Genomic DNA, 21,075 nt, shown 5'->3' on the forward strand with positions numbered 1-21,075 from the left:
CTACTACGCGATTTGGTCTTCAATATTGACGAAGCGGTTGAGCAGTATCGCGGCGCTGACCCAATGAAGCGCAACAGTATCCCTAAGCTGCAGTATTATTCTAAGGTGAACTGCACGTCATGAATCGTAACGTTCTTCTAATGCACGTGGAATTTGTGCATAAGCTGGAAATATTATGTGCTGCAGTGGCTACCGTTAGATGTTTAGGATACCGACTTATACCTAAAGGCGACCCGCCTCAACATCGAAGGGAAAGACGAGTTCCACCATGATAGCGGGGATTGGAGAGTCGGATCTCGAACATATGTGCCGCTATTGGAAGGCTAACCACGTACAGAGACGGGAAAAAATCGGCGTAATTATGTCGTCATGTGGCTGCTATCGTTGTACCTATTGATCATCGCATGGTGGGAGCTCACTAGCTGACAGAAAAACTCGACACACACCGATATAATATTTTCGTAAATCGCTACGAATTAGTTTCGTACAGACAATTTCCATGAAAATTGAAACACTTTTATTTTTTATTACGAGTTTTTCGTTAAACCCACGAAACAGCTTCATTAGACAAACGAATTGTTGGCTGCTATATACGAAAGTCTTCATAATATTTACGACTACCATTCGTCAAACCGTAAGCGTCAAAAGAGTTGCAATAGAGGTAGAATATGCTGTCCTTGTTGGAATACGTCAGATAACTGTTGATGATCACGACGGTCTCTGTCTGACTATTTAGTAACTGTATCCGTTTCCGCCGGTTTCAAAAAGATTTCCTGAACCTGTTTCGCTTCCAATTGACCCAGAATCCGTATCAGTACGGATTCGGTCGGATTCAAATGAGCCATCGCGAAGTGTTCGTTGGTTTCGTATGAATAAGTTTGAGTTTTTCTCTCTTCCGGTATAATTCATGAAGAAACTAACCTCGTTCCATATTCTGCCGAAGCAATGTCAAAATAATATGCTAATAAATACGAAAACTTCTCTAAGATGAACGAAATGAATTCGTGCGACCAACGAAATCGTTCGTAACATTCACAAACGTTTATTAAAATAAACGAAACATTTCGTTTCATTCACGAAAAATAATATCGTTATCAGGGATAACATTCGTGCAATTTACTCTAAATGAGTAAAATTTACGAAAACTTTCATTCATCAAGCGGCCATTGCTTCATACCATAATAAAATCGATTTTTCCATTCGTTTTCGAGCTCTCGGTCGAGACACAAGTGCTTTGTTTCAAGTCCGTGCAGTGTATAGCGATCGCTGCGGTTAAATTGCACGTGGAAGGCAATCCCTGATCCCCACGGCAGCGACTATCTGCCGATCTCAGTGTCAATCAATGACGGCTCAAGGCCATTGAAATTCGATTGGAAGAGCTAGGCTGCCGAGATATCCGACAACATCGAATCTACCCAAGAACTTCCTCTGGAGGAAGAGTACAGCTTTTTGGCTGGCTTGATTCTCGACAACGCTAATCAAGCTCAGACTAAACCAGTATCCGGCTCGAACGTACAAAAACGTTCTCCTAATCCGTGGTGGAACAAAGAGTGCTCAGAGGTGTACGCGGAGAAGGCCGTCGCGTATAAGATCTTTCGGGATGACGGGTTACCCGCTAGCTATTGACAATACGCGACGTTAGAAATGCGAATGAAGAGTTTGATGAAAGCCAAGAAAAGGATTTACTGGTGCCGGTTCGTTGACGGACTAACGAGAGAAACATCGATGAGCACTCTTTGGGGCACGACTCGGCGTTTGCAAAACCGAAACAGTACCAACGAACACCGTTGGATATTCGATTTCGCCAAGAAGGTTTGTCCGGATTCCGCCCCGGCACAGAGGATCTACACGAACGAAACACCTTTTTCGATGGTGGAGTTCTCACTTGCTCTCTTGTCGTGTAACAATAAAGCTCCAGGGCCAGACAGAATCAAATTCAACTTGTTGAAGAATCTTCCAGACTCTGCCAAGAGACGCTTGTTGAACTTCTTGAGGCTAACATTGTCCCACACGATTGGAGACAAGTGAAGGTCATCGCCATCCAAAAACCAGGAAAATGATCCTTTTGACAATTGGGTCGAAGCAAATGGCTTACTGTCGCAAAGGCAAAGGGACGAACAATTGTCTTGCGTTGCTCTCAACCGAAATTCAAATGGCCTATGCTAGCAAAGTGCAGATGGCATCAATGTTCTTAGATATTAGGGAGGCTTTTGATTCAGTTTCTATCAACATTATTTCAGAGAAGCTGCTCCAGTGTGGTCTTTCAGAGACTTTAAACAACTTTTTACTAAACTTGTTGTCAGAAAAGCAAGCACATGCATTTTTCGTATGGTGACTTATCGACGTCACGATTTAGTTACATGGGCTTTCCCTAGGGCTCATGTCTAAGCCACATGTTATACAATTTCTATGTCAACAACATTGATGAATGTCTTGACAATTCCTGCACGTTAAGGCAACTTGCAGACGATGGCGTAGTTTCTGCAACGGACCCAAAGCTGTCGATCTGTCTGCTTGCGCTTTTAAGCTGGGTATTGAATTCTCTACGGAGAAAACTGAGCTAGTTGTCTTTTCTAGTAAGCGTGAACCAGCCCAACTACAGCTTCTATTAATGGGTCAAACTATCGCTCAGATCTTCACAGTTAAATATCTAGTGGGGTGCCCACCCAGGAGACCTAATTAGCTTGTATATGTTTGAAAGTGCAATCAGACACCCTACACTACAACCCTGCGATTCTATCACACCAGCACGAACAACGGCGAGTAAAACCAACCATATAACGATACTATCAGTTATGGAGTACGGATGTTTCTGCTTTCGCTCCGCTGCGAACATACACTTCATCAAACTGGAGCGAATCCAGTATCGTTGCTTACGTATTGCCTTGGGTTGCATGCACTCGACCCATACGATGAGTCTCGAAGTACTGGCGGGCGTTCTGCCGCTGAAAAATCGATTCTGAAACCTCTCATATCGATTGCTCATTCGATGCGATATTCTGAACCATTGCAAATTGCGGAAGGCTTGTCGAGCTTAATTGTCAGACTCGATTCATGTCCTTGTACTTCGATTACATGGCACAGAACATCAATTCATCTACGTATAACGTCAACCGTGCTCATCTCATAGATACTTCTGATCCAACTGTATTTTTCGATACATCCATGAAGTAAGAGATTTGTGGAATTCCGGATCACATTCGCCCACAAGTGGTCCCAAATATTTTCTATAATAAATACCAACAAGTCGACTGCCCCAAAATGTTCTACACTAACGGATCTCGACGTGTCCACAGGCTTCGGAATCTTCAACGAAAATCTTGCTGCCCATTCAAACTCAATTATTCAGTTCGTTTATTTGATAGGCACAAATTCGTTTGCCTGGTGCCAAATTCTTTTGTTTTTTACATTTGGTCGGTGTTAAGTCAGTACATTCCACTTTTACCGGATTTGAAATATGAAACAATAAACAAGAATTATTGCAAAAATTATTTTCCAATTATAATGTAAAGGATGCTGCGTTTCAAACTTTAAACGCGTTTTTCTCGAAATCAATGCACTGTCACTTAGTCCGGTCTGACCTAACACCGACCATTTTAAATACTTAAAACTAGGAGGTTACAATGTTTAAATATTTTTTTATATTGAGAGGAAGAATTCTACAGCTATCTTAAGACTAGAAATACAGTTCTACATACAAGAGTGGGGCCAAACGATTTTTTTATGAAAAATTTTAAAACAAGGAATCCAGTTTGATATTCAAAATGGGAGGAATAGTTTTTACTAAACATTTTACAGCTATCTTAAAACTAAATATACAGTTTGGTATATAAAATGACATAGAGAGAAGAGCAGAACTTGTAGCTTTCGGGCAAACGGGATATCAGCGACACAGTGCCTTGCCAATAGGTCGTCGAGTACCGGGTCGGTGGAAGTTATCAGAACATCGAGTCGCTCTCGCTTCAGCTTCCTTCTATGCAGGGCGATGGCGGTCGCATAGTGGCATTCTGGCGCTAGTCGGGTCGACAAGGAAGGACAGGGAGCTTCTGGAAACGAGAAATAAGAGAGATGTGCTAAATTAGGATGTTTTCGTTTTTATAGAGATGTAAATAAGGGACATATAGAGGAGATCTCGATTTGCCAGCATATCCCGAACTGGGACATTGGGTGGTCTACCTCGGGCCCGAAGGGAATTCTTTAACTGAGACCTGGTGTCACAATACCCGGCGCATACCCTGACAACGTGATATCGTGATAACCTTCATTACAAGCGCACTGACTACTCTCTGTGAGCGCATCCAATGTGTAGTGGTTGGACATAAGCCGGGACATTACACGAATCTCGACCCACATCCATCCCCTGAACCAAGGCTTCGTTGATACCTTTGGGATGATCGAATGTAGCCATCGTCCAAGTTCCCTATTGATCCACGAGGTTTGCCAACTGTTGAGTGTCCTCTGATGACCTATACTAAAAAAATTGTCGAAGCAAATTGGTCTTTCGTATATGTCACCATCTAATGCGCCCACCTTTGCTAAAGAGTCAGCCTTTTCATTGCCCGGGATAGAGCAATGAGAGGGGACCCAAACAAAGGTAATCTGGTAAGATTTTTCAGAGAACTTCCGCAGAGACTCCCGTATCTTCCCCAGAAAATACGAGAATTGCTTTTTAGGCTTCACCGCACGAAGAGCCTCGATAGAGCTGAGGCTGTCCGAAATGATGAAGTATTGATCTGTGGGCAATGTGTCGATGATCCCAAGGGTATACTGAATAGCAGCTTATTCGGCGACGTAAACTGAAGCAGGATCATTGAGCTTGAATGAAGCGGTGACATTATCATTGAAGATACCGAAGCCAGTGGACCCATCGAGATTTGATCCATCAGTGTAGAACATTTTGTCACCGTCGGCTTCTCGGAGTTTATCATAAAATATATTGGGGATCACTTGCGGGCGTATATGATCCGGGATTCCACGAATCTCTTCCTTCATGGATGTGTCGAAGAACACAGTAGAATCAGAAGTATCTAGGAAACGGACACGGTTGGGATTGTACGAAGAAAGATTGATGCTCTGTACCATGTAGTCGAAGTACAAAGACATAAATCGGGTTTGAGAATTAAGCTCGACGAGCCTCTCGAAGTTTTCAATTACCAACGGGTTCAAAATGTCGCATCGGATGAGCAATCGATATGAGAGTTCCCAAAATCTATTTTTAGCGAGAGAACGCCGGCCAGCGCATAAAATAGAGAAAACGCCGTATGGGTCGAGTGCATGCAACCCAAGGCAATGCGCAAGCAACGATACTGGATTCTTTCCAGTTTGATGAAGTGTATGTTCGCAGCGGAGCGGAAACAGAAACACCCGTACTCCATCACAAACAATATCGTTGTTTGGTATAACTTGATCAGGTCTCCTGGGTGTGCACTAGAGCAGGGTTGCCAAAATTAAATCTGTATTTTTATCCTAAAAAATCTTTTCATCTGTGTTTACTCTTCGAAAAATCTGTGTCGATATCTGTATCGAATCAGTTGAGTCGTTTAACCTTTTGCTGGATTATCTATCGAAGATATTAATTCCTGTTGTTTAAATCAGTCAAGCAAGGACCTGTTTATATTTTCGTAAAAAAAACACTACAAATCGTTCTGATATTTTACATCCAGAAACTTGAACTTTACCGATGTGCAAAATGGAAAAATAATTTTCTTCTTCATTTAATGACTTTTGTTGATATATAATGTTATATACATTAAGTCGACCAATGTAGTTGTCGTGTTTTCGGACAAAGAATTAAGACTTAACAAAGTCACAGAGCGTTTCTGGAAGTAGGTTTCAGCCAGGCGTTTGCTGGGTGCTAACCTGAGTGTACTACAAACCTTAACCTTTCAGAAAGAGCGACCACTCTCGAATGTGAAGATATATTTTGATTAGGCTGTGCACGCAGACGAAGTAGACATAAATAATGACTTACTGTGAGCCGTGTGAAGCAATGTTTGTAAACACGGCTCACAGTAAAAGTCATTTTTAAGTCGACTTCGTCAGCGTGCACAGCCTAATATAGAGGGCTAAGTTGAGAGAGACAAAGAGGAAGTATTACTGAAACTGTAAAAAATATTTCTAAAAATAGTTTTTGTAACATCATTTCTCAAAAATCTGTATATCTGTACATACATGCAAAAATCTGTATATCTGCACATACAGATTCTTGGTCTGAAAATGGCTGAAAAATCTGTATAAATACAGATTATTCTGTATTGTTGGTAACCCTGCACTAGAGTGGGACACGGTTATATGAAAAAAATAAAATTTTGCTCCGAGTAACTTTTTGGGTCCCATTTAGCTCCCAGAACAACTCTGCAAACTTTAAGCTCGATCGGTGAAACTATATTTTTGCGCGCACTGTGTAAAGTTTACATGAGATTTCGTATGGGGATCGATGAAACTTTCACTTTGCATAGCATCACTGCTGCTGACGATTAAATTATATGCAAAAATTTTAACTTTCTCTAAATTTGTACAAAAGAAGCCTCAAGTTATCTCTCAAACCACTTGTGAAGTGGCCAAACAGTACAGATAATTGATTTAGACACAATTAGAGAAGACCAAAACAAAATTTCAAATAATTGGACAACCAACAGCAGTGGTGACATCCCCAGGTACCTTTAGAGTCGAACCAGACCCCGATATATTTGAATGTGAAGACCTGATTGATCGTTACATCCATGAGTAGAAGCTGGAGTTACGCCGGCTCACGCTTCCTAGAAAAGACAACCAATTCAGTTTTCTCCGTGCAGAACTCGATACCCAGCTGGAGAGCCCAAGCAGACAAATTGTCCAAGGTAGCTTGTAATGGCCTTGCAAGTCGGCAGCTTTGGGCCCTGTAACAGAGACCACCTCGTCATCTGCAAGTTGCCTTAGCGTGCATGAATTGGCAAGACAATCGTCAATGTCATTCACGTAAAAATTGTACAGCAGGAGACTTAGACATGAGCCCTGGGGAAGACCCATGTAGCTAAATCGCGATGTTGTTAAATCGCCATGCGAAATGCATGTGCTTTTCAGACAACAGGTTTAGCAAAAAGTTATTTAAAATTGGTGAAAGACCATGCTGGTGCAGCTTCTCTGACAGAATGTTGATAGAAACTGAGTCAAAAGCCCTCTTAATATCCCAAAAGACTGATGCCATCTGCTCTTTGCTAGCATAGGCCATTTGGATTTCTGTAGAAAGCAACGCAAGGCAATCGTTCGTCCCTTTGCCTTTGCGGAGCCAAATTGTGTATCTGACAGTAAGCCATTTGCTTAGACCCAATTGTCGAGCCGAAAAAGCATCATTTTCTCGAACAACTTGCGAATACATAACAGAATTGCAATCGGTCGATACGAGTTGTGGTCGAAGGCTGGTCTTCCTGGTTTTTTGGATGGCGATGATCTTTACTTGCCTCCAGTCATGAGGGACAATGTTACCCTCAAGAAACATGTTAAATAAGTTCAACAACCGCCTTTTTGCAGTATCAGGCAGATTCTTCAGCAATTTGAATTTGAATCTGTCTAACCCTGAGGCGTTATTGTTGCCTGACAAGAGAGCAAGTGAGAATTCCACCATCGAAAACGGTGTTTCATTCGCGGTATCGTGAGGAGACGCGGCGTGGTACGTTTTCTTTACCGGGACAGAGTTCGGACAGATCTTCTTGGCGAAAGCGAATATCCAGCGGTTTGAATATTCTACGTTCTCGTTGATACTGTTTCGGTTACGCATACGTCGAGCCGTACCCCAAAGAGTGCTTATCACTGTTTCTCTCGTTAACCCATCGACGAATCGGCGCCAAAAACTGCGTTTTTGGCTTTCATTAGACTCTTCATTCGCCTTTCTAACGACGCGTACTGTTAATAGCTAGCGGGTAACCCGTCTTCCCGGAAGGCCTTATAGGCAGTGGACTTCTCCGCGTACAGCTCTGAGTACTCTTTGTCCCACCACAGTGTGTGAGATCGTCCTTGGGTATTCGCGCCCGGTACTGGTTTAGTTTGAGCTTGATTCGCGCTGTCGAGAATCAAGCCAGCCAAAAACCTGTACTCTTCCTCCGGAGGAAGCTCTTGAGTGGATTCGATTTAACGGATATCGCGGTCGTGTAACTCTTCCAATCATTGTTCCGTGTGAGGTCATACGAGACATTGATTGTTTCCGATGCTATTGAACCGTTAGCAATTGAAATCACTTTAGGCAAATGATCGCTACCGTGGGGATCAGGGATCACCTTCCACATGCAATCTAACTGTAGCGATGTCGAGCATAGTGATAAATCCAACGCGCTCGCGCGTGCTGGTGTTGTAGGAATCCGCGTCATTTCTCCCGTGTTTAAGATGGTCATGTTGAAATTGTCGCAAAGATCTTGGATTAATGTTGATCTATTATCATCATGAAGACAGCCCCATACCGTACCGTGCGAGTTCCCAGAATTCCGTGATATTACAAAGCGTTCGGTGCCCTACCGAAGCTCTAGGAGGAATGTAGATGCAAGCAATGCAAAGGTCTTTGCCTTTGATAAAGACTTGACAAGCGACAATTTCAATGCCTGTTTTCGAAGGGAGGTTAATTCGGTTGCACGAATAGCACTTTTTAATCCACAAAAGTACTCCTCCATAGGGGTTTTCTCGATCCAGAAGAATTATATTAAAGTCGTGGAAGTTGAGATTTATATCGGAAGCTAACCAAATTTCACATAATGTGAAAGTATCACATTTTAAACTATTTAGGAAAAATGTAAAGGAATCGATTTTCGGGAGGATACTTTTGCTGTTCCACTGTAGAACAGTGATCGAATCGGTGACCTCGTTCGATGATTTAGCCATCGAAGGATACGATCGCTGCAAGGAGGGGTCATTTAGTAGTCAACTGCTTCAAAAATGTTTGCACTATGGGGAGAAAACGTATCAGAAGGCTTTTAAGAGGATCAGTAACATTGAAAGCTGTGAAAATTAAGTCCACGATGTCAAAAATTTCATTAGTCCATTACTGAACTGAGTGTCTGTTTGAAAAAGAGGGACACTTGGGGTTTCTGGTGTCCCTGGAAGTGGTGGGTACTCCTTGTTTGAATTAAAATTTCCAAATTCGGGAGCAGATTGCTTCGGGTTTAAGGCAGCACTTCCGTTGGATTTATTAGATGTTTTTGGCGTACTCGCAGAGGAGGACATCTTGGGACCCTTACGAGGTAGTCTAGTGGAGGCTAGAGTTCTCCTCTTCCTGGACTCCTCCGGGTTAACGAGAGATGTACCCTCTTGAGGGTCGTCAGATTCTTGCTGAACGCGAGCCAAACCAACAAAGGGATTTTCAGACAGGACAGATGGCGAAGCATTCTTTAGCATTTCTGCATAAGAGCGCCTCGAGCGCTCCTTAAGGGAGCTTTAATTTTATCCCCACGCTGTTTGTACGCCGGGAATGATTTAAAAGCAAGCGAAGGGCCCCCGCAGCAAATACACTTTTCAGTTTATTTGCCGCAATAGTCATCCTCATGCTCTCCCTCGCATTTGCCGCAACGTTTCTTATTTCCACAGTATGTGGCTGTGTGGCCCAACTGCTTGCAATTTCTGCAGCTCATGACCCGCGGTACAAACAGGCGTACAGGTAGGCGAACCTTGTCAAGGAGGATGTACTTGGTAAGAGAGGACCCGGCGAATGTCACCCGAAGCGAGCCTGATAGAGAGTAGGTAGTCTTGCCTCCCTCGGTGTTTGCGGTATACGATTGTTTGCATTCCAAGATCTTAATCTGTTGAAATGAGGGATCCTTAAAGCAGCCAACCCCGTGCTCCAACAGTTCTTCGCATTTCAGGCCCGGTTCGGACACCACCCCATCGATTTCTACAGCCATAGCAGGCACGTACGCCTTAAATTCCCGCGTAAAGCGCTCACAGTAAGCAATCGCGTTTGCCTGGTCGAGATCATTCACTAGAACACGTATCTTGTTTGGCCGAACACGTGTTATCTGAGTTACGGCTGGGTAGTCAGCAGTCAGATCCCGAGAAAGTTTTAACATATTAACCGGTTTCTCTCCGGTCCGAAAATATACCACCCATGGTCCAGAGGAACCTTGTGGGTACTGCTTAATACGGGAAGCAATGCGAGTGTTAGGGGGATCAGGGACTTCCATGACAACATCAGATGGTATTTCGCCCTCGGCCATTTAAGCTCGAGGGCAAAGCATTATATAAACGGGGATGTGTCTTATTATTTGATTACAAGGTAGAGTAAAAGAAGGGAAAAGGAAAGAAAACAAACAAGGGAAAAACAAACAAAACTTATCTGTAACAACGTCGATTATTCCGCACCAGCGAAAACAATGTACTGGATTTACCACCGGCACCAGCAGAACGGCAGATAACGAACGAACAAAGGATGACCTACACTCACTGAAACTTACACACCGAACACCACTGTGAAGTATAACGATCTGTTCCGTTCAAAGGTTGGGAAACGTATGATATTCAAACTCAATGATCCTGCTTCAATTACGTCGCAGAATAAGCTGCCATTCAGTATACTCTCTGGATCATTGACACTCTGCCCGCAGACCATTACTTCATCGTTTCGGATAGTCTCAGTTCCATTGAGGCCATCCGTGCGGCGCAGCCTGGAAAGCACTCATCGTATTTCCTGGGGAAAATTCAGGATCATCTGAGTGCTTTATCTGACAAATCTTACCAGATTACCTTGGTTTGGGTCCCGTCACATTGTTCTATTGCGGGCAATGAGTCCAGCAAGAGGAGACACTTACGAAAGACCAATTTGCTTAAATGAATTTTTCAGTATCTCTCGTCAGAGGACGCTCGATAGTTGGTAAACTTCATGGAGAAAAAATGGGCATCTGGGACGGTGGCTACATCCCATTATCCCGAAGGTATCAACGAATGCTTGGTTTAAGGGCTTGGATGTGAACCGGGACTTTATTCGTACGATTGCTGAAAGTAATAATTGTGTTTGTGAGAACGGCTGTCACGACATCGAGCATGTTGTTTGGTTGTGCGCAGAGTACTGTGTTGCCAGGTCCCAACTAATAGATTCCCTTCGGGCCCGAGGTAGATCATCCTATGTGCCAGTGCGGGGCGTCCTGGCAAGCCGTGACCACCCCTATATTTTTCTTATCTTCATCTCTTTGCAAACTATTGATGTCCAAGTTTAATACATTTTCCCCTCGCATATCTGCCACAATGATCAATCAGAAAACGACGATATCAATTACACAATATGTATCCTACTTCCTACCTTTTTCCTTTACTTCATAAGAGGGGAGCAAGCCGCGCCTAAATACGGCTTTCCCTTCCCCCACTAACATGTGCCATGTAATTTAAAAAAAAAAGAATTATCGTCCTCGTTAAGCTACAGCATTTGGGCCTAAATATACATATTTAAGATAAAAAGCTAGCATCTCAGCCGCAGGTAGGAATCATCGTATTATCTGCAGCCGACTGTAACAAAGCTTGAATATTTTCCTGTAAAAATGGAAAATTTCTACTAATGCGGCAAACACAATTTATTGTGGTTCTGTATAAGCCAAGAGCTTCTTCTCTTAAACCAAATTATAACCATATTATTAATTTCAATGGTTTGAATTTAACGTGGTCAGATCAAGTTAAATACTAGGGTTTGATTTACGATATAAAACTCACCTACAAGGGCTCATATTGAAGGAACAAAACTCAACGAATATATAAGATATTTATACCCTCTTATAAGGGACGATCCATAAATGACGTAGCATTTTTTGAGTGATTTTTAACACCCCCTCCCCCCTCCCCCATCGTAGCATTTCGTCACACACCTCTAAATACCACCTGGTAATTACGTAGCTTGGCGGAAATTCTCGTCACCGCAAAATCAAAAAAAAAAATGAAAAACGATGTTAGTTATTCCCCTTTAAAAAAGCTACGTAGTATGACATGACCCCCTACCCCCCTTGTCGTCACACATCATCACAAAATACAAAACTCCCCCCTCCACCATATGATGCTACGTCATTTATGGATGATTCCTAAACAGGAATTCTAAAGAACAGACTATTTATATATAAACAAATATTTAGCCCGGCAATGCTATATGCAGCTAAAAACTGGGAAAGTTGTGCTACTAGAAAGAAAACGCTTCAAAAGATTCAGAATAAAATTCTGAGAGGTGGGCGTAGCGTAGTTGGTAAATGGATTGCCTTGTACGCAGCGTACCTGGGTTCGAGTCCCGACCCCGCACGTAGGGTTAGGAATTTTTCATAAGAGATTTTTCCAACTCGAAGAGGCGAATGACCTTAAGGTTAAAACCTCTATAATCGAAATAAAAAAATCTGAAAATGATTTTGAAGCGTCCTCCTTGGTTTAGCACAAACGAGTTGCACAGACTCGCAAATATAAAAACATTAGAAATTATGACGAACAGGATTATGAGCAATTTCCGACAAAACTCGTTACAATCAGTTATATAAGTTAGTTTATAAGTTATATAAGTTAGTTTACAAGATTTGTTTAGCTCCTTATTCACATGACAAGTAGGTTTAAAACTTCCTACTGAAAAATCTTTTAACTGTGAACGCATATTATATATTAATACTAATTAACCGAATAATTCAAACAATAGGGATGAAAAGTCACCACTTGTGGCTGAACACCCAATATACTAAATTATAAATGTATTGCAGAAATTTTAGCGCGAGATCTTCCAGGAAAAAAAACAATTTGCGCATAACGACACCAATTTTGGCAAAGTTTGTCGTTTGGAAGCCATACAATCACAGAGAAACCAAGCGTAGAATAATTATATACATATATTGCCGCTCATCTTCTACCTGGTTCCAACTGAGTGCCGACGAACGTGGTTCAAAGTTGTAAGATGTGGAATAATGCTAGATATACAACACTCATTATAGCCCACAATAAGTCCTGGTATGTGCTAGCGAAAACACAATTACCAATATAGTTCATCAAGGGTAAGTACATGTTCGGAAAAGGCACTGCGGCTTCTAACATCTATCCAATGGGATTGCTTTTGTCGAACCTCTTATGGTATAATTTCATGCTGGTAGAATGATGCACTGGGCGGTTGCCAATGAAAATGAACCATAAAAAGTCGGGTTGTGTCCTGCTGGTAGTGCTTGGACCGATGTCGCGGTCGCCAATTTTTAAGGGGAATGGTTTTTGTTGCGGAGGAACACAGAACTGCAGACTAATTATAGTAATTACATATACAACGCAAACTATTTCTCGCGCTGTAGTATGTTGATTTGGGTTTTGCACTAAATTGCTGTTGAAATTTGCATTGCATTGTAGTGAAACTGGAAAAGTTTTCATAAATAAACTGAAATGAATATATGAAAGTTACTAGTGCTCACTGGGATGCGTGGTATTATAGGCTAGTGAAATGAGTTTCAATAACGTCTTAAATACAAATTTTGTAACTAACAACCATTAAAATTATGTGCGCGTGAACAGATTTTTTGTCTACGGTAACACGTTTCTATTATATCACTACACGTTTCTATCACTACACATTCATATCAATACTAGTTTACTGCACCCTCGATTTTATTACAAGTTTGTTTCGATTAAATCACGCTTTAAAAATTCAGATAAAGCGCTAACCAGATATGCCAATTTTGTATAATGTGTTTATTTGATATGACATGATACGTTAGCTTATATTTTTTTTAAATTGGACAGATTCTTTTCCGTGTGTTTTACTTAAACGCGGGTGCCATGAAAGTATCGAATAAGAACATTATTTAGCGGCGATTATAGACTAGACTTCCACGTTAATCATTACCGAGTAGTTCACTAAGTGCATATCCTTATGAAATTCTAGCGTAACCGTTTTAGAGCTCCAGACAGTCGCCTTAATGCAAATAACGACGCGTCTGCCGGAGAGTTAAGTATTTCGATGATGCTAAGTAGTTTCACTCGTAGAGTGACCAAAGCTTAGACGGCAGCATCATGAAACATCTTCTTGACCGTTGCGACATATGAAAATATGTTTAAAATATGGTCGGTGTTGAGTCAGACCGGACTAAGTCATAATATATTGATTTCGAGAAAAACGAGTTTAAAGTTTGAATCGCAGCATCCTTTACGTTATAATTGGAAATTAATTTTTGCCATAATTCTTATTTATTGTTACACATTTAAAATCTGGAAAAAGTCGAATGCAGCTGAAGAAATTCTTTATCCAGTGCTATCATTATCTCATTTTTTGATGTTTTGCGACTTAGTCCGGTCTGACTTTACACCGACCATAATAATACTGACCAGAAAAACACTACAAAATAACTTCAGTGTTTTCCAGGATGCTTTTCAATATTGGCTGTATAAGGGTTAAAATAGAATAGAATAGAATAAAATAGAGGCTAAGTAGTTTCACTCGCGGAAAAAATCAGATAGGTGAGCTCAAATTTTGGAGTTTCAATGTGTGTACAATAAACAAGGAATTGAAGTTGTTTTGCAATCAAGTTTATTTTCCTACAACCATTTTTCTTTAGAGAACAGATTACACTCTATATCACATTGGTCCCATGTTATTCACTAAGTCAAGCTAAATCTGTCCAAAACGTAAATCTCATCATAAGAGACGTAAACTGCCTTAATTGTTAGTATTTAACCCTCTAAATTAGTCTCTCGCCATTTCTGCGGCCGCACTGAACTTCTTTTGTTTTAAGCAGCCATGCATGCCTCACGCGTAGGGGAAGATGGGGTAAAACGCACCCCCGGGGCAAAATGCACCTCTTGTTTATATCGAAAACTGCTGAAAAATTCTAGAAAAGAGTAACACCAATCGGAAGTCTGTCATAGTTAACTTACACTGTCAAAGTTTGATAACCGCACATCAATAGCAACTCGAGAAATAAACAAAAAACAATAACGTACTCTTCTCATGTAATTATTGTGGCTCGCGCAACAAGGATTTTCAGCTCTTATAAATGCTCTTTCACTATTATATCAGTGCATTCCAGTTCTATTTATACCGTTGCTCATTATTCTGTCGCACTATATATGAAAAATCTACTAAATAGTTCATTTTTTGCTAAATTTATATCTCTGCTCCATCGGGGGCAAAATGCCCTTTTCTTTGATTTTGCTGATTTTTAATCGAAAGCAGAAAAATCGTTCTGAAAACATGCTAATTGCATAACCTAAGGCTATTTAATGGCACACTTTTGTGAAATCCTGTCAGAAAACAAAACTACTTGCTTGTTCACCGAGCATTCTGCCCCGTTGTTACGGTGCATCCTGTCCCGTTGTTGCGGTGCATTATGCCCCGTTGTTGTGGTGCATTTTGCCCCCGCACAGGTGCGTTTTTCCCCGCTTATTTTTGAAAAGGTAATTTTCAATGATTTTGAAAAATTGAACATTTTTCATGTTTTTGAATACTTTGCAAAACGTTATGATTGTGATTACAGAGGAAAATGTTGGCTAGACGATATCATTAATTAAATTCTTCAAATTTATGTTCTATAGCTGAGTTATGATCATATTTCCTTAGGGGGTGCGTTTTACCCCATCTTCCCCTATTTGCTGTAACACACGTACACTCTAAAAAATTTTCACGTTAGATTTACCTGAAAACATAGGTGGTTTTCATCCACCCTATTTTTCACGTAACTATTACCGGAATTGCACGTAGCCGATTAAAATTTAGTTTCCGGTAAATAAGACATGATTGTCACGTACTTCTTACGTGATGTTTTGGTGAGAACGATGTGAAATCAGGTAATATTTACGCGATATTCCGTTGTATTTAAAATGCTTTTAAGATAGGAGGTACGTGGATTTTCACGTTCGATTTACCTGAAAACATGGGTGGTTTTCATCCACCCTATTTTTCACGTAACTTTTACCGGAATTGCACGTAGTCTAATGAAATTGTGATTAAACTATGTACGTGAACAGTCCAATAAATAAGACATGATTTTCACGTGCTTTTTGCGTGAAGTTTTGGCGAAATCGACAGGAAATCAGGTAACATTTACGTGATGTTCCATTATGTTTAAACTTATTTTCAGGTAGGAGGTACGTGGATTTCCAATGAGGATAATGGAATTTATATACGCGCACCTAATTTTGGTTATAAAAAATCAATAATCCAAGATGCTTATAGCTCAGCCATTTGAATTCAGATATTAGACCGACTCTCTTTGTAAAAAAATCAGTAATTCAATTGTCAAATTGGAATTATAGATAACTGAAAATTTGATTATTGTGTTGTCAATAAAACAATTTAATTGTTGAATTTTCGGTGGGGAAGAATTTGTCAAATGGTTAAATAAAAATTACTGAATCAGTAGTTTAGATTGCTGAATTTTTATCCTTAAAAATTGTTGGGTACAGAAGCGGTAAAGATGTTTATATTTTATCGGACTGTTACTGTTTGAAAAATTTTAAGCGATTAGTTTTAAGTATCGATGTTCTGAGTTTTTTATTTCTTTCAAAAAATCGTGCCCTAATATACAGGCTTGATTTAACTTCATACTTGAAATAATTTGTTTATTTGTTTTATGTATACATATATATGTTTTACTTTGGTTGATGATGTGATTTCCATATGCTTATATCTTTGACCTGAGCTTACAGATATCGTAAGCAATAAAACAACTAATTACAAATTAAATGCAAGTAATCTTCTCACAGATTTATTACAAGATTCTAGCCTAAAAGTGCTACATCGCTTAATCGAGCAATGTTAGCAGGTGAAAACAACGATATTAAGTACAGTATCATTGTAGTGCCAGTAGGAACATAGTTGGCTTATAATAAAGATTTCATCGCACCTGACGTCTTTCTGAAAGACACTGTTTTTCGCTGCTTATATAGTATTCGAATAAATCAGGCACTCGTATAAGCTTATCGAATACACAAATTTCGCCAATTTCTTTGCATTGTTCACTTAACTGTTCCAAAGTAACATCTAACTGTTCCAAGTGTAAACCGTAATCTCCAATGGCACACTAGTTGTGATGCTGTACCAACAAATTCGATTAAAGTAGAGGCTTCCTCTTCTGAAGCATCCGGTGAGAAAAACTCCGATTTAATGAGCGGGTTAGCTTCTTCGAGTAATATAGTCTTAGTCGTTTCAGATTGATTGGTTAATATAAGTGAATTCACCACATCGCTTAATCCTAAACAAGAATTTTTTCAGTAAACTACTGTTAACAATGTCTATTTTTATCACAAAGAGCGTGAAATCAGCTTATTTTCTGAATTTATTTTCTGTTTTAACTTATTTGTATTTAACGAGAGAGTTGATCAAATAATTACCAAATTATTTGAAATGTAACTCATATTTTTGGATTAAAGATTTTTATTCACAAGAATTCGACAGAATTGACAGCGGTTATTCCTCTACCCAGTCAAACGAATCCGGAACCGGTTCTGATTTCCAGCATGAATTCCAGCTCAAATGCTGTTGCATTAGATAGTCGGAATCGGTTGTTTTCTTTGAGCAAGATTCCATACTCAATCCATTCAGGATTTCGAACCGGTTCCGGAATGGATTTGACGGATAGTTGGGATAGATTGGTGTAGCGGCGCTAGTGTTTATCGTATATTAATTCAAATATTTACACACGTTTTTTAAATATTTTTGTTCGATCATGGATGTCTGTTCTCTGTGGTACAATGTAGAGTAAATTGCAACTGTTACAGTTTACTTACATTTCGATTTCTCCAAAGCTGAATAAAGTTAAAAAAACGACGGTGTTGGAGAAATATCCACAAAGTTCAGCTATTCCGAACTCTCACTGAACTGATCCTCGGGTTTAGTTCAGTTCAGATAAAAATTCCGATTCCGCCTTCTGAAATTAAATAAACAATAAACAGTGCAAATGGTTACACCCAATAATTAAGAAATTGTTTAAAAAACAACTTACCTAGCAATATTTGCAATAAACTATTGGGAAATTTTTAATCCAGCAGTAAAAGTTCTTCCACCAACTCGCTTGTTGCCATATTGTTTATTTTTGCATACCTGAAAATCACGTGAATTTCACCAAAATGAAGAGTGAACGTGATGTGTTATGCAGGTCAATGTTACTAACTTCACGTAACATTTGAAGTTTTATAAAATCTTATCAGTTACGTGATATTTCACGTAAATTGGACATGTGAATTTCTCAGAGTGTAGATTTCAATCTATCGGCAACTTTAATAGCGTTCATCTCGAAACCGCATTTTCAAATTGGAGAACACGATAATTAAAAAACTAATCGACATATTGGCTTGATTTTTTTGAGAATGCCTAATTTGTGTAGCCTATCGATGAACCACAGAAAACAGAATAAAAAAAAAATTCTCCCCATTATTTTGAAGAAAAGTCACCGAATTTTGCAGTAAAATATAAGATTTCTCGGTTTTCATGAAGCCACTTTTTTATATTTTTGTGGTTCATCGAGTAACTAAAAGTCTAAGCTTGAAATATGCTGTGTCAGAAAATTTAGCAAAAGTTATCGTGTTCGCTGCGTCACTCCTCGACGTGGAAACGATCTATTCTTGGAACGCTCGTATGTGTGGCTCTGCGTGACTGAACATATTTTTTTCATACACAATGAATGTAGGATGTAGAATGCACATACTTAATTTTTTCTGCCGAATCTCAGCTTTTTTCGCATCTTTTGACGAAATCTCAACAGCTGAGATCTCAGTAAACAATGTTTTTGCTGAGATCTCAGTAAAAGTGACAGTTTATAGCTGAGACTAGGAAAATATTTCACCGAAAATCAGCAAACAAATTTCACTTTACTGAGATATCAGTTTCTAAATTTGCTGACTACACGGCTGTTGGGAAATTGCCGAGCCGAATTGTGTAGAACTTTGATCAAGCAAATTGATCAAAATTTTTGTACATTATAATTTATCATTTCAATAACATTCTATAATTTTTCTTTCAAAAATATCGACAAACGACTCGGTGACAAAGCTTTTTGCAGAACATCTCTGGAAAAAAACATTATTTGCGGTGTTAACTGTCATTCAAAAACTACTAACTTTCAATTACTCATAAAAAGACGGAATTTTTCGTGAAAAATCGAAATTTATATTTAAAATGAGTAAAAAATCTCCTTAATTGGAAATTTATCTCAAAACCTCAACGTAGGGGTTAGGTATGCTTTGCATTGACTGCGGGGGGGGGGGGGTGGTATAGTAAATTAAATAAGTTACTTTCGAAATGGTAATAGTAAATAGTAAATTAAATAAGTTACTTACGAAAACGAAAGTTTTGCTCCGTATGATGGAATCATTCCAGTTCTACTTCAAAGAGCACACTTAGAAAAAATGAACTTTACATTTGACGTAATTAACATTGCAACGTTTTTTACTGTCTAATAATGGAAATTTTCATGTTTTGACATGTGAAATAAAATATTGTGTCTATTTTGGTGTAAAGCTCGGCTGGATGAAGATAAAAAATTATGAACGACGCACTTTTTCACATGATCTTGAATGTGAGCTCAAGTGAATGTGTGCATCTTGCGACATGTAAATATTTTTAAGAGTGAGGATATGGAAACTTCATGCATATTTCAAAAAAAGTTCTTACTTGTGGTCTTCCGACAGCTATATCCCGCCACGCTAATGGAACGTAATTCATTTCTAAATGTGGCCGCGGCACCTGGGGACCATTCATAAATTACGTAACGCAAAAATTGCCCAAAATTGACTCCCCCCTCCCCCCATGTAACAAATTGTCACAAATTTCTTCATCCCCCCCTCCCCTGTTACGTAACAAATTCCTAGAAAATTTTTTTTTCTTCGGTGAAAACATGTTACGTAACGATCTAGCTGACTCCTCCTCCCCCCTATGTCACAACATGTCACAACTTGTTGTACCACCCCCCCCCCCCCCTACAAGCGTTACGTAATTTATGAATGGTCCCCTGTGAGGAGGTAAAGAGCTTTAATACGATCAGTCTGACTTCCTTCTCAAACCAGTGGAATGTTTAATCAACCACTACATTTGGGATGTTAGTTTGGGCAAGCACCCGCTGCATGCAATGCAACATGCATATCAACGGGGGAATTCTACTATCACCGTGTTACACAATGTTGTCAAAAACATTGAACAAGCTTTTTCACAAAAGCATTCAAGTTTAGGAGTTGTTCTTGGTATCGAAGGTACTTTTGACAACGTGTCTTTTGAATCCATCTTGGAAGCAGCACAAGATCATAGAGTACTTTCATATATCACGAACTGGATACATACAATGCTTAGGAACCGACACCTGTGCTCATTGTTAAACAATTAAACGTCAATGGCTTGTTGAAGAAACTTAATGAGCTTGGGTTTCCGACATAAGGTTTCGCGATGAGTATCATATAATGATCACCAGTATTCGCATCAACACACTTTTTGATTTGATGCAACAAGCCGTATGTGTTATTGAGCAAAGGTGTCTTCATGTTGGACTATCAGTTAATCCAAATAAAAACATCAATTTCACGCAACGAAGGGTTACAACCGGAGCTCGTCCGTTACAGTTCTTTCACTCTGAAATTGTAGTCGCAGATTAAGTTAAGCACGTTGGGGTAATTTTTGACTCAAAACTCAATTGGACAGCTATCATCGATTTCAGGATTAAGAAAGCTTGCACATCCTTCGGCCAATATTGACGGGCTTTCGGCAAATCCTGAAGACCAAGTACATTCAGTGGATCTACACAACACTGGCATACGGGTGCCTTGTTTGGTGGCAGAAGGGAGAAGTCTAAGTATGCTGCTTTAAAGGCACTTTTGAACACAAAACCGCTACATGTGTTTATGAAACAAAAACACTTTCTTGTGCATACCGTGTTAATGTTACTAGGCTATGGAACAGTAACCCAATAGATCGTTCAACTAGCTTCACAAAACTGTGGCCTTAAATGATTACTTGGGATGAGCATACACTTGCTCCCCGTGACCTTATACTCAAATGTAGTTTTCTTTTAAAATTTTCAATGTGAGAATTCTTCCTCGCGAGGAATGGCTGTCTAGCTGGATGGAGCGACAACTTGAAGAATACGTAGTTTGTTATACTGACGGTTCTTTGTTGGAGGGTCAAGCCAGTGCTGGTGTCCATTG

This window comes from Topomyia yanbarensis, chromosome 3, assembly GCF_030247195.1.
Source record: "Topomyia yanbarensis strain Yona2022 chromosome 3, ASM3024719v1, whole genome shotgun sequence".
NCBI lineage: Eukaryota > Metazoa > Arthropoda > Insecta > Diptera > Culicidae > Topomyia > Topomyia yanbarensis.